The sequence below is a fragment of the Scleropages formosus genome, chromosome 17 (genome assembly GCF_900964775.1).
Source record: "Scleropages formosus chromosome 17, fSclFor1.1, whole genome shotgun sequence".
Lineage (NCBI taxonomy): Eukaryota > Metazoa > Chordata > Actinopteri > Osteoglossiformes > Osteoglossidae > Scleropages > Scleropages formosus.
The window spans coordinates 7081142-7093565 of NC_041822.1; the positions used below are offsets into that span (position 1 = coordinate 7081142).

The following is a 12424-nucleotide window of genomic DNA, read 5'->3' on the forward strand; positions in this document are numbered from 1 at the left end:
TCTGGGGTGCGCCTTGCCTGACCTCGTGTCCAGTGCTTTCAGGATAGGCTCCGGCCCACCGTGACACTGCACTGGGTGAAGAGGCTATTGATAGTGACTTAGTGTAACTGAGTAAATTGCATGGATGCACATTTAAATAAACTGCCAAAAGGCGTCTGAAGTGTCTGCAAAAAGTGCATTAATTCTTGTCAGCAGCAGAGCAATTCCTAATATTTCATACAAAGGACATCAGATCATGGAAATTAGCAGTGCAGCTGCCACGATGCACGCAAATACTCCAGTTTAGACAATTTTGTCAAACACGTGGATCAGAGCGCACAATTCTTGCTGTTACATAACGATATGCTGTTACATAATTTACATGACTGTAAATCTTTACCTTGGTTAATTTTTGACCGCACCGGTTTAACTTATGTTGAGAGAAGAACGTCGCATTCACTCGGATTTGGATCCTGTTTCCAAAATGAGGATCTTTCAAGTAGTTCTGACGCTTTCCGCATTTACTTTGGTCTCTGCAGCATGGGAAGGTAAGAAAGAACTTGAGGAATGCTTTTCTAATAAATGGCTCGGTTAAAAATTACATGCGGTGAGTGAGACGCCAACATATTTGGGGCCATTTGCTTGTAATTCACATTTAGCCATTCACATCTTGTGCGGAATAATTCCTCCTGTTTTGACGGTAGATTAAATCTGGAAAGCTATTCAAAAATGCGATATGGAAGATGCTTCTGAAAGACTGCAATATTTTAAAGTGTTAAAGTATTAACTGCAATGTTAACTACAACAAATCATTTTCTAAAAACACTTTACCTATGATAAATGTAACTTACGCTGAAGAATGTCATTTTTACCTTGTGCACTCTGCAGATGAATTTAATGATTATTGTCCATTCAGGAGAGACCAGAGTGGAAGAACTTTGCCGGGAGCGAAACGAAGCGGGAAAAGATGCATTCAAAGCTATGTAATTATTATTATTATTATTATTATTATTATTATTATTGAATTTAATTTGTGCATTGGTGCAAGAGCAGTTTCTGTGGCTAATTGCAGATGAATTTTTACAGCTGCTTTGAAGGTCATCAGGCACTCTTTTTGTTGCTTTCAGTTGGAACCTGTGCTTGTTTCTGCTTTATTTCTAATGTTATATGACAACACAGTATACAGTGAATAATGGACAGACCTCTTTATAAAGTTCTTTTTTAAAAAATTCACGCAAATTATGTTATTTGGAATTAATTAAACAAATAAATCTATGAGGTCAGCTTGTGCAATGTATTACAATTTTAAACACAAGTGGGGGCATGGTGGTGCAGTGGGTTGGACCGGGTCCTGCTCTCCGGTGGGTCTGGGGTTCGAGTCCCGCTTGAGGTGCCTTGTGACGGACTGGCGTCCCATCCTGGGTGTGTCCCCTTCCCCCTCCGGCCTTACGCCCTGTGTTGTCGGGTTAGGCTCCGGTTCCCTGAGTCCCCGTATAGGACTGGCAGGTCAGACAATGTGGTGCAGAAGTTGCTGTTCAGAGACAAGAAATAATGAAGGCATCACAAAGCTGAAACAATTGAGCAGGGAGGCAAGTGTAAACAGGGGTTTGACTCTGCACCAGCTAAGACAGCCTGACCTCTTTTATGCCCTCCATCCCATGGTGGGGTTATTAGCATCATGCACTGCAGAGTCCTGCTTCCAATCTGTGGGCAGTTGGAGGAGGTGATGGAGAGGGGAGACTCATCCTGCCCCAGGGAAAAGTGCAGTTTTGACTGAGTCATGTCCCTTCTTTGTGTGATTATTCATAGAAACAAATGCATAAATATATTTGAGGTTTTATTCGGTAATCTCAAATTTTAAAAGGATAATTATTTTAAAATGTGGTTTTAATATCAAAGCCATGGCCATTTAATGAGTTTTAATGTAGTGACTGACTGAAAGTGTAATTCTGCATTCATCTGTATTTCCAATTTTCTATTTAACATAAGACTTCTGGAAACACACACACACACACACACACACACACACACACACACACACACGCACACAATACTACACTTACACTGAATTTTCAGTGGTTTTGACCATTGAAATCAGTTAAATCGTTTGCCAGAGAACTTTCATTCACTTCTGTAATCAATATTTTTTTTTCTTTTCTAGGGTAATTGCTCTGTACAGTCAGAGGTTTGCCAATGGTACATTTGAAGAAATCAGTGCCACTTCTGACCACATTCTTAAAATATTGGAAAAGTGTTGTTCCCCTGATGCTAATCCAGGTTGTTATGAGAAGGAGGTGAGTTGTTTTTCATGCTTAAACTGAATGGAACACTTGCTTATTACACTTATATATATATTTACATGTATTCATTTAGCAGACACTTTTCTCGTACTTCTCAGAGAAACACAATTACATTACAGTAGGAGAAAGAGAGACATAGTTGCAGACACGTGATTCTTAAGTAAACCTACTTTGTTTCTTTCCACTATAAATATACTGTATATATAGTTGCAGTACATTTTTCAAACATTTAAAGTACTTTTTCAAAAATTTTCTTTGTTTATATGATGAGAAAATAATGATTCTTTTCACCTGTCTGCTTCTTATCTCAGTGAACTGTATCTTTGTCCAGAATGTACATTTATCACAATTAGATTTTTCCCTTTACCATTATAAACGCAAAAGGGGGTGTGGTGGCACAGCAGGCTTAGCCAGATCCTGCTCTCTGCTGGGTCTGGGGTTCGAGTCCTGCTTGGGGTGCCTTGTGATGGACTGGCATCCTGTCCTGGGTGTGTCCCCTCCCCCCTCAGCCTTGCACCCTGTGTTGCCGGGTTAGGCTCCGCTTCGCTGCGACCCCACTTGGGACAAGTGGTTTCAGACTGTGTGTGCATTACAAACACCTACATGTTATGAGAGTCATATCAAATCGAAATTCTAAGGTGGACTGCTATTAGAAGCATGGTAGCACACTGATTAGTACTGTTGTCTCACAGCGCTTGGGTAGTGTGAGAGGATGTGGGTTTGACCTCTGCTGTCTGCATGGGTTTGCTCTGGTTTCCTCCCACAGTCCTAAGACATGCTGTGCAGGTTCCCCATAGTGTGTGAGTGACAGAGAGAGAGTGTGTGTGTTCCGCTGGTGTATGGATGACTGACCCAGTGTAAGTAGTGTATCTAGCAGTGTAAGTCACCTTGGTGAATGAGGTTTGTGGGCTGGTAACACTACATAGAGTTCATTGGAAGTGGAGAAAAGCTTCTGCTAAATAAATAAATGTAAATGTAAAAATAACACAATAAAACAAACTAAAAATGTGAAAACAACTAATTGAAATGTTTCAAGATAAAGGTATATATAAGCAATTTTGGGGTCTTAAGGTGGGATTTAAAGGTGTCTAGAGCAGCAAGAAGAGTAAGTTAACAGAACAAAATGTAATGTGACACGCAAGTGCGTCTGAGTAACTAGAGTGAGTCCGTGTGTTTCTTTGTTACTTTCAGACACTAAGAGTCAGTGTTGTTTTTAAATGACTCGAAAATTTCTTTTCTCAGACTCGTGAACTGGTTACATTGTTCTGTAGAAAAGACTCCCCATTTCCAAAGCACCCAGATCTGGACAAGTGCTGCGGCAAAGGTGAACATGAATGGGGATTGTGTCTCGCGTCCTTGCACTATTCCTCTGAGGAGCTGCCGTCTCTCCAGGAGCTCACAAACGAGGAAATCTGTGAGCAGTTGAAACATGGCGCTCAAGTCTTCTCAGCAAGGTACGGTGTGGCCATGAAACAAATGCCAGCATGTCTTCGGCCTGCTGTGCTCAAGGAACCGACCCGTGCGCTTCGGCTCACGTTTAGCCGACACTTTTCTCCCAAGCGACTTACAGATATTGACCCGTTTATACAGCAGGGAAATTTTACTGCAGTAATTTAGGGTAAGTACCTTTTCTCAGCGGTGCTACAGCTGGAGTTGGGATTTGAGCCTGTGAACGCAAAGGCAGCAGCTCTAAGCAGCACATGACCAGCTGCGTGATTCTGTAGCCATTAGTGATTATTAATGAAGAGAAAGACAGATGGGGCAGCAGTGCAGGTGAAATTATTTTTTTAATCTAAGTGTTTAATTTTATTCAACTGAATTAATTTCTCTCTTCTGAAACACTATGGCACAGTCTTCAGCGATAGCTTCCAATCAGAGATAACAATGAAATATGAAGGAAGCTGCTTGCAATGTGTGATGAGCACATTTCGCCGTTGATCGTTTCAGGGTTCCAGCGTCTACAGCATCCTGCTCGACTCTCTAAAGCACACAGGACACGTAGCAGGCGGTGCAGCCTTTCTGTATATTCGAAGCCTCGCACCCTGGCACCAGTGCCTTTGTGAGGGCGGCTTTTCCGACACCAATAAGAAACCTCTGTTTACAGCTCTTCTTGCCAGGAAGATACTTACAACATCTAATGCTACTGTGAAGCTGCTCGTCTGTTTGCGAAGGCCATGAGATGGAGAGATGTGGCTCACATCCCCCCGTTACGTAGGGTTCGGGAGAAAACGTTGGCACTGAAACCTCTGAAACGCTGCAGCTGTTGCTCTCAGGAATATAGAGTATGTTAGAAGACAGCCGGTACTCATCCTTGCGCTTCCACCGCCTTTTGTCAGCTGCCCGCCCAGATGCCGCCTCTTTTCCTGAGATCACGCCGTCTCTGACATCCCGGAGCCCCACAAAAGCCAAGCGCAAGCTAGTCATACCGGGGCTCTCCTTTATTCTCCTTGCAGGTATACGTATGAGCTTTCCAGGAGGTACCAATCTATTCCAGCTGATCTGGTGCTAAAAGCTACAAAGAATTATGTGGAAATGGCTGAGAAGTGCTGCAGCCGATCACTTTCCAAGATCTGTTTCCTCCAAGAGGTACTGCACTGTGCGCTTGCATAGTAACACCATGTCATCACTTGCACTCGGATAACCGCGCTGAGCCGAGAAGTAGAAGGGCCAGCGGGCAGCTCATTGGGTTTTGCCTGTGCGTGTAAAGAGAAGCCAGTCGGAGCACCATGTGCACCATGTGCGATGAGCAACATCTCATTTGCCGCGTCTTTGGCGCCAAAACGCAGCAAACGTTTTTCGTCGGGACACAGTAAAGCAACCGTGATGCAGTCGGCTCGGCGAAATGTCCACTTTCAGCAGGAAGGGTACTCTTTCGTGGAGTAAAAAATGTCACTTAGTGAAGAGCAAGAATGGTCAGGTCTTCATTTATTTCATTAATTTTGATCCATAGGAAAATATTTATATGTTCTTAGGGATGATAGGCATTTTTATGCAGATAATTCCTGAACGTGGAGTGAAAAAGCAAAGACCTCTCCATACTGAACATAGATTTACACGCGTTTTCAAAGAAATTTACTGCACCTCCCATGTATGCATTGTAAGGCTCATGAGAGCAAAAGAATCCACTCCAGTGTCTGGTATTGTTCGTTGAATCTCATTTATTAATATCCTGACTAATTCTGGTAAATTCGGTGGGAAAAATGTAGGACACTGCTGAGTAAAAATTAGCTGTGTTGGAATTTAACACACAATGTTAAACATTGTGCATCATATAACTTTTCTTAACTAAGTAAAGAACGAAAGATGAAAACAGGAACAGAAAGACCCTAAAGAATCTTACCGGACTTTATCGAAATGTATATTCCTGCAAACCGCCTTAACTCCTAATTTCTCCCCTAAGGGAACTGAAAGGTCTCATCCTTGCAATTTATTACACCCTGCAATTTTTAACACACAGCGCTCCAGAGCTCCCAGTCCTCGTTCTTTAATGAAGTATTATAAATAAAAATATGAATTTCTTTTCATTTGTAGAGATTACAGCACAAGGATTTTAATATTTTCTTGAGATATGCTTCAAATGTTTGTGAAAATGCAAGACACTTGAAAACCCATAAAACAGCGTAAGTACTAAAATTGCACGAAAGCCTTCCAAAAAGAATAAGCCATTTGAAAGTGTACGATTAGCGCAAAACGAAATTGTTAAAAACACTCGTTCAGAGCATGCACTCAGAATTAATGGTAATGTCAGATTTCTGGATGGAAACAACTTCCATTATTCAATGATCAATGTTCACATTGCATAAACTATTGTTGCATTCCAAAGGAAAGTGACTGTGCACGTGACACCTGTTGTAGGTGCGTAACATTGCTCTGCTGCTCTCCTTAGGTTCATGGTGTATTACGCCAGTCTGCTGAAGCTCCCGTTCGACGACGCCTTCACCGCAACCCGCTCCATACGTGACAATCTGGCCTGGTGCTGCTCACAGAAAAATTCCCGTTGTCTGACAGAGAAGGTTGTTCATCTTTTCATAGCCCTTTACTATCGTGGGCTGCGCAAGTGTGAAAGGCATCAAGTTGTTACCTGTGATCAATACACTTCCTCAGCGTTATTTGCTATTACTTTTATTCCTGTGTTGAATTCCCAGTCAGCAACTATGACTAAAACCTTATATTAGAATACAGTAAAATACCATGAAATTACTTGGATCCCTAATGTGTAAGTATTGCACGTGAGCTAAGGCGGCATAAGAAAGTTTTAAAAAAAATGCTCTGGTTCCCGTAAAGTAATTTTGTGACAAAAAGGAGCTTATCAGCTGGCAAATTGATGTTAAAATTGCTTAAAGTTAAGAAATTGGAAACTTTAGAAAAAAAACCACAAGAAACATTTACTTTTTAATACGGTATTGAGCGTAAATGTTAAAAAAGTGAGTTGTGCGTCTGTGCCTCGGAAAACCGGCCCAGTTGGAGCAATGAAATTGAATGAGGCACGTAGATGAAGCAGAAGTGGAAGAGAGATGTGAAAAAAAAAAAATGTACGTAACCCTAACGTTACCTGCAGCGGTGAGGGGTGAACCAGGCATCATTCATGGCTCGGGATGTGTGTGCGTGTCTCTCCCAGTTCACAGAACTCCACCAAGCCCTCTGTAATGACTCGTCCCCTGGGCTGAAATCCGAGGACTTTCAGAAATGCTGCGGCAAAACCCCGCCGGGCGCCCTGCCCTGCATGGACAACCTGGAGAGACACGCCCAGCTGTTCCCCGGCACAGCGCTGTCCTCTCTGTCTGACCTTTGTGACACCGGCGACGGCAAGGCACTGCAAAGGTACGAGTGGCTGGTATAAAGTATGAGTGGCTGTCAGTGCAGCGAAACACTCAGCCACAATTGGAATGATCGTCAGCGATGGCACTGGCCAGGATCAGGATCAGTAGAGAAGGACAGATGCAACGGCACCTTCTGATATTTACCAGAAATGCAAAGCAATGGGTAACTGAGCGAGTTACAGTGACACACGGTGTATTTCGAGTCACAGACACTTTGCTCTAAAGTGACTTCCAATTGACACTATGTACTACTATTTAGTCCACACCTTTTTACCCGAGATCACGTACAATGCTAAATACACTGCGCAAACCAGTGAAACACACATACAGTACTGTGCAAAAGCTTTTGGTACTTGGCTGGGGAAAAAGCTGTAAAGTGAAAATGCTTCCAAAATTAATGAACGTCCTGCAAAGCTTAGTAACCATCCATCGTCAACAACCGCCGGGCACGGCGGGCTTGGCTGGGTCCTGCTCTCCGGTGGGTTTGGGGTTCAAGTCCTGCTTGGGGAGCCTTGCAATGGACTGGCATCCCATCCTGGGTGCGTCCCCTCCCCCTCCAGCCTTGGGCCCTGTGTTACCGGGTTAGGCTCCGGCTCACCGTGACCCCGCTCAGGACAAGCAGTCTCAGACAGTGTGTGTGTGTGTACTTTCTTTCTTTAATGACATACAAAACCCTTACTGTAATACTGTAATTTCTGCAAAAAGAATGCTTGGAAATCTGAAATATGCTCCCCATTGACACCAATGCAGAAGACAAATAAACATCTAAAACAAATAATTCTGTGAAACATCTAAACGCCTGAGACTTTTGCACAGTACTGTACACTCTCTCTCTCTCTCTCTATCTCACAAACATCAAATACATACACAACACGGGCAATTTAGAGTCACCATTTGAAAGCATGTGTTTGGACTGTGGGAGGAAACCAGAGCACCCGCAGGAGAAAAACCAGGGAGAACATGCACACTCCGAACTCCAGACTAAGCGGCTCACTGAGCAGGCAGTTCGACTCGGAGATGCAAGTTATTGCTGTAGGACTTGGATAAAATCACAGTCTTAGGCTTCAGGGCACCTGTGTAAGAGCACAGCTGCTGGTTTGTATCTGCAATGCAAACACCAAATTTGTAAAGAATGTAACGGACCAAATTCCCCCACAGTTCTCAGAGCGCAGTTTTACACGCGGTATAGCATTGCAGTTCAGGTCACGGTTCACATTATAATCCTCAGTCTTGTGCTCTTCTTGAGTGTGTCGTTAGTCTTATTATATAATCTGTATTGTGTGAACAACAAATACATCTGCAACACCGGCGCATTTTAATTACATGAAAATGCAAGCATGTTTCATGTTTATTTTAGCGTCTGTCACGGAAATGATTACGTGGCAAAACTTCTGTGGTGACAGGGTACTGTACGGTAAAACTGGCTATGGACTTCATTAACTGTTGTGTGTGTGTGTGTGTTTCAGGTTTTGGTTTCAGACTGGAGCCAAGTATCCTTCTATCCCTGTGTCAGTGTTTGCTTCCTTCATGGACGTCATCAGACTAATTTCAGAGCCCTGCTGCAATGCTTCTGATGCCAAAGGTTGCGTGGTGAGATATTATTTTATAATTCTATTATTCTCTGAATCTCTCCGTCCAGGGCAGCTTAAATTTCTATCTATTTCTGTAACTGGATATTTTACTGGAGTATTCTGGGCTTACTACTCTGCTGAAGGGTGCCACGGTTGAGACGTACTGGCGGCCTTCAGGTCACTCTTTGGAAATGGACACGGCCACTGCGCACATGGGTCGCTCTGGGTCACCGTGGGTCACCGTGGGTCACTCTGCCTCCGGACCGCGCGTATCGTGGCTCCGACCCGTTCTTGTACATGTTTGCTGCACCCAGAAGATGCCTCACATTAACCGCGTAACTTCGGACGCGGCTGGATTTTCTGGGCTGAAACTTTTTCTTGGCGACGGAGGTTCCCGTTCAGGCAAAAACAGGAGCTCGGTGCAGGAAGAAACTCAAAGAGAGCTGCACATCTTGCGAGAACCCTTAAGGGTGGAAAAAACATCTCTGCAGAGTAGTACTTATAAAGCACGCGCACACGCACACACACCGTGAAGGTGCAGCGTTTTCAGTGTGTTCCTTGTCAAGTTGTTCGCTTCATTTCACTGAAGTGACTGAGAAATGCATGGAGTCTCTGACAGAAAGTTCCAGAAAGAAGGAGTCTCAGGAGACAGAAAGTTACAGAAAGGAGGAGTCTCAGAAAGAAGTCTCCACTGGAGACAGAAAGTTCCAGAAAGAAGGCATCTCAGGAGACAAAGTTCCAGAAAGGAGGAGTCTCACTGGAGACAGAAAGTTCCAGAAAGAAGGCATCTCAGGAGACAGAAAGTTCCAGAAAGGAGGAGTCTCACTGGAGACAGAAAGTTCCAGAAAGAAGGCATCTCAGGAGACAAAGTTCCAGAAAGGAGGAGTCTCACTGGAGACAGAAAGTTCCAGAAAGAAGGCGTCTCAGGAGACAGAAAGTTCCAGAAAGGAGGAGTCTCACAGGAGACAAAGTTCCAGAAAGGAGGGGTCTCACGGGAGATAGAAATGTGATGAAGACGGTCGCGTTGCAGTAAAAACACACACACTTATTTGTATAGTGTTTTATCTACAGATTTTAATGGCCTTGTTTTATCGGGTGATTCTGTGCACTTTGAGTTTTTATACTGACGACTACTCATGTATGTCTGTTTTGTATTTATTTGTCTGTTTTTAGGGGTATGATCAAGTTTTATATTGTAATTTAGAAGTATTTTATGTGTTTTGAAGGAAGCATGTATTGTGATATGATGACTTCGGTTAAGCTACTATTGGGGGGACAGTCCTTTTGGGTATGTTGGTGTGGGGAAGACATGGGTCACTTATATTTTTCAAAGCCAGAAAGGGGATTGTTATGGGAAAGACTTTGTCTTGACAATGTATTTTATGTAATGCTTGCTTAGTCATTTTGTTGACCAACTGTAGGAAAATGGTGTTGGGTTTGTTTGACTGTGTATTTCTAATGTTTTGGTTGTGTGTATTATTGATAACTTTGTTAAATAAAGTTTGAAAGAAAAGAAAAGAAAAAAAAAAAACACACACCGCTCCCAGGTACAGCTGCACCGTTTTTTATTCGTCAGCCTATTTTCACTCCGCTGTTATTTACCTGCCTGAATCGATCACATAATTTTCTCTTCCAGAACTTCAACCTGACTGACTTCGCAACGGCTGCTTCAAAGTTTGAACACCTTTGCTCAAAATATTTCAAACTGGACTGGGCCGAGTTCAAAAAAGCGTGAGTGTCATTTCAGGACAGAAGCAGGATCGCGATTCGCTTCTCGTGACTCGTGAGACGGATTTCGTGTCGACGACTGCAACACTTCCGTAGGGACAAAAAAAAAAAAAAAAAAAAACCAGCGAGTGACGGATAAGTAGCAGAGTAACCGCTACTATTACCACAACCTGAAGTTGTCTCGACAACACACTTGTGAGCTGCTAACCGTGTTTACACTGTTTACCTGTGAAACTCCTCAGGGTTCAGGGAGACATGCAAAGTGAAGCCCCGGCGGCGGCGGAGGCGGCGAGCCAGAACCACGACGAAGCCAGGGCTCAGGTCTTGACAAATTTCGCCTCAAGCTGCTGCTCCCGATACGCACCGGCAAGGAAATGCAAAAACATGGTAAAACGGGGTACTTTCCCTCACTAATGGACGGTGGTTAGTCTAAGTTAGAGTGTCTGCTGCAGGGCAAAAGGCCATTTCCGCACTTCCTGGCACACAGTTATAGACACGCAGTCGATTAACTGCGGTCGTTGAGTCCGTTTGAGCCAGAAGGGAGGGACGGGTAAACATGGGATCATGATGGGATCATTTTACCGCGGCGTTTCTTACATCCGCTGTGTGCCAGTAACCTTCACCTGCACTCTTGTCTCATTGCCTGCTTCTCTTATTTGAACGCTCTGCAGCTCGTTTGTAACAACTAATAACAGCATGTTCGTCCCCACGGACAGGTAGAAGAAATGACGGTGTGCAAGAAGGACGACTGTTGAGTACCCGGATGATGTGACGCCCGACAGGTGGAATGCAGCAGAGATGGAAAGGGACAAATACATGCAGACACAAACTATAATGGCAGTCATTTAAAGAATAAATAACAATAAATATAGTCGTGCAAAAGCTTCACAGCTCTTTTGGTCTCATCATCCCCATGGAGAAATTCTTGTGTTTTTAAGAATGTGATCCTACTGTTTCTTGTATAAGAAATGAAATCGGTGGGCGGGTTGCAAATTTCCCCATTGTATGTACAGCTGCTACTAGTTTAATCATTAATGATTTATTATTGTTAGTGTAATAAAGTTTGATTTCACACACAATATGACAAGGTGAATGATACCATTTCACTTATTCACTTAGATGCTTTTGTCCAAAGTGACTTACAGTGAACTCTATCTATGTAGTGTTTTCAGCCCACACGCTTATTCACCACAGTGACTTACACTGCTAGATACACTACTTACAATCAGTCACTCATCCATACATGAGTGAAACACACTTTCTCCATGTCATTCGCACTATGGGGGAACCTGAACAGCATATCTTTGGACTGTGGGAGGAAACCAGAGCACCCAGCAGAAACCCACATAAGGGCAGGGAGAACATGCAAACTCCACACAGACTGAGTGAGGGTTGAACCCACATTATCTCACACCACCCAGGTGCTGTGTGACTGCAGCACTACTTACTGTGTCACCATGCCACCAATTTCATTGCTATTAGTGTTTAAATATGGTCTTCAAGAAAGATGTGAAGTCCAGAGTGGAATGTGTTATATGGGTGCACCGTTACTTTTCTCTCCTTCAGTGAGAAAGCCACAGTTGGACTGGTTTTCCAGAATGACAGCAGGGTTGGAATTGCACAAAATAGCCACATGTTGTAAAGAAAAAAAAACCTTCTGATCAAAGCCCTTTTTCAGAATAGCACCATTAAATTATACATTTCCTACTTATAAAAATCTTGTACGTTCAGGGCATCTGCATAAAATATCATGAAACCTCCTAATAAAAATGACAGCCCTTCATTTGATAAAGGTAACAATTTAAATTTTTGCTGCTAGATTTCCTTTGCTTTGCTGGACTTTATAATATCAAGATTTATTGTATCATCCCAGGAGCGTATCTGATACACCGTGTGGAGAAACATGGCTGAAATTCATTCATTCCCAAAGCTCCACTGGTAAGAGAGTCATTTTCAAAACCATGTTGACCTGCTCTTTGTGTGCGTTCTGCTCCAGGCCTGAAAACTTGGTGCGTCATTCTCTGAA

The 12424-nt window shown here is 43.2% G+C and overlaps 2 long non-coding RNA genes across 2 annotated transcripts; both read left to right on the top strand.

The window, feature by feature from the left end:
* Positions 1-425: 425 nt before the first annotated feature.
* LOC114912489 (uncharacterized) lies at positions 426-2268 on the top strand. The gene is made up of 3 exons (XR_003798299.1): positions 426-527; positions 896-962; positions 2141-2268. It is a non-coding gene; the product is annotated as an uncharacterized LOC114912489 (long non-coding RNA).
* A 6372-nt stretch (positions 2269-8640) lies between these two features.
* Positions 8641-11228, top strand: LOC114912478 (uncharacterized). Its single transcript, XR_003798298.1, has 4 exons — positions 8641-8689; positions 10307-10401; positions 10641-10785; positions 11115-11228. It is a non-coding gene; the product is annotated as an uncharacterized LOC114912478 (long non-coding RNA).
* Positions 11229-12424: the final 1196 nt, after the last annotated feature.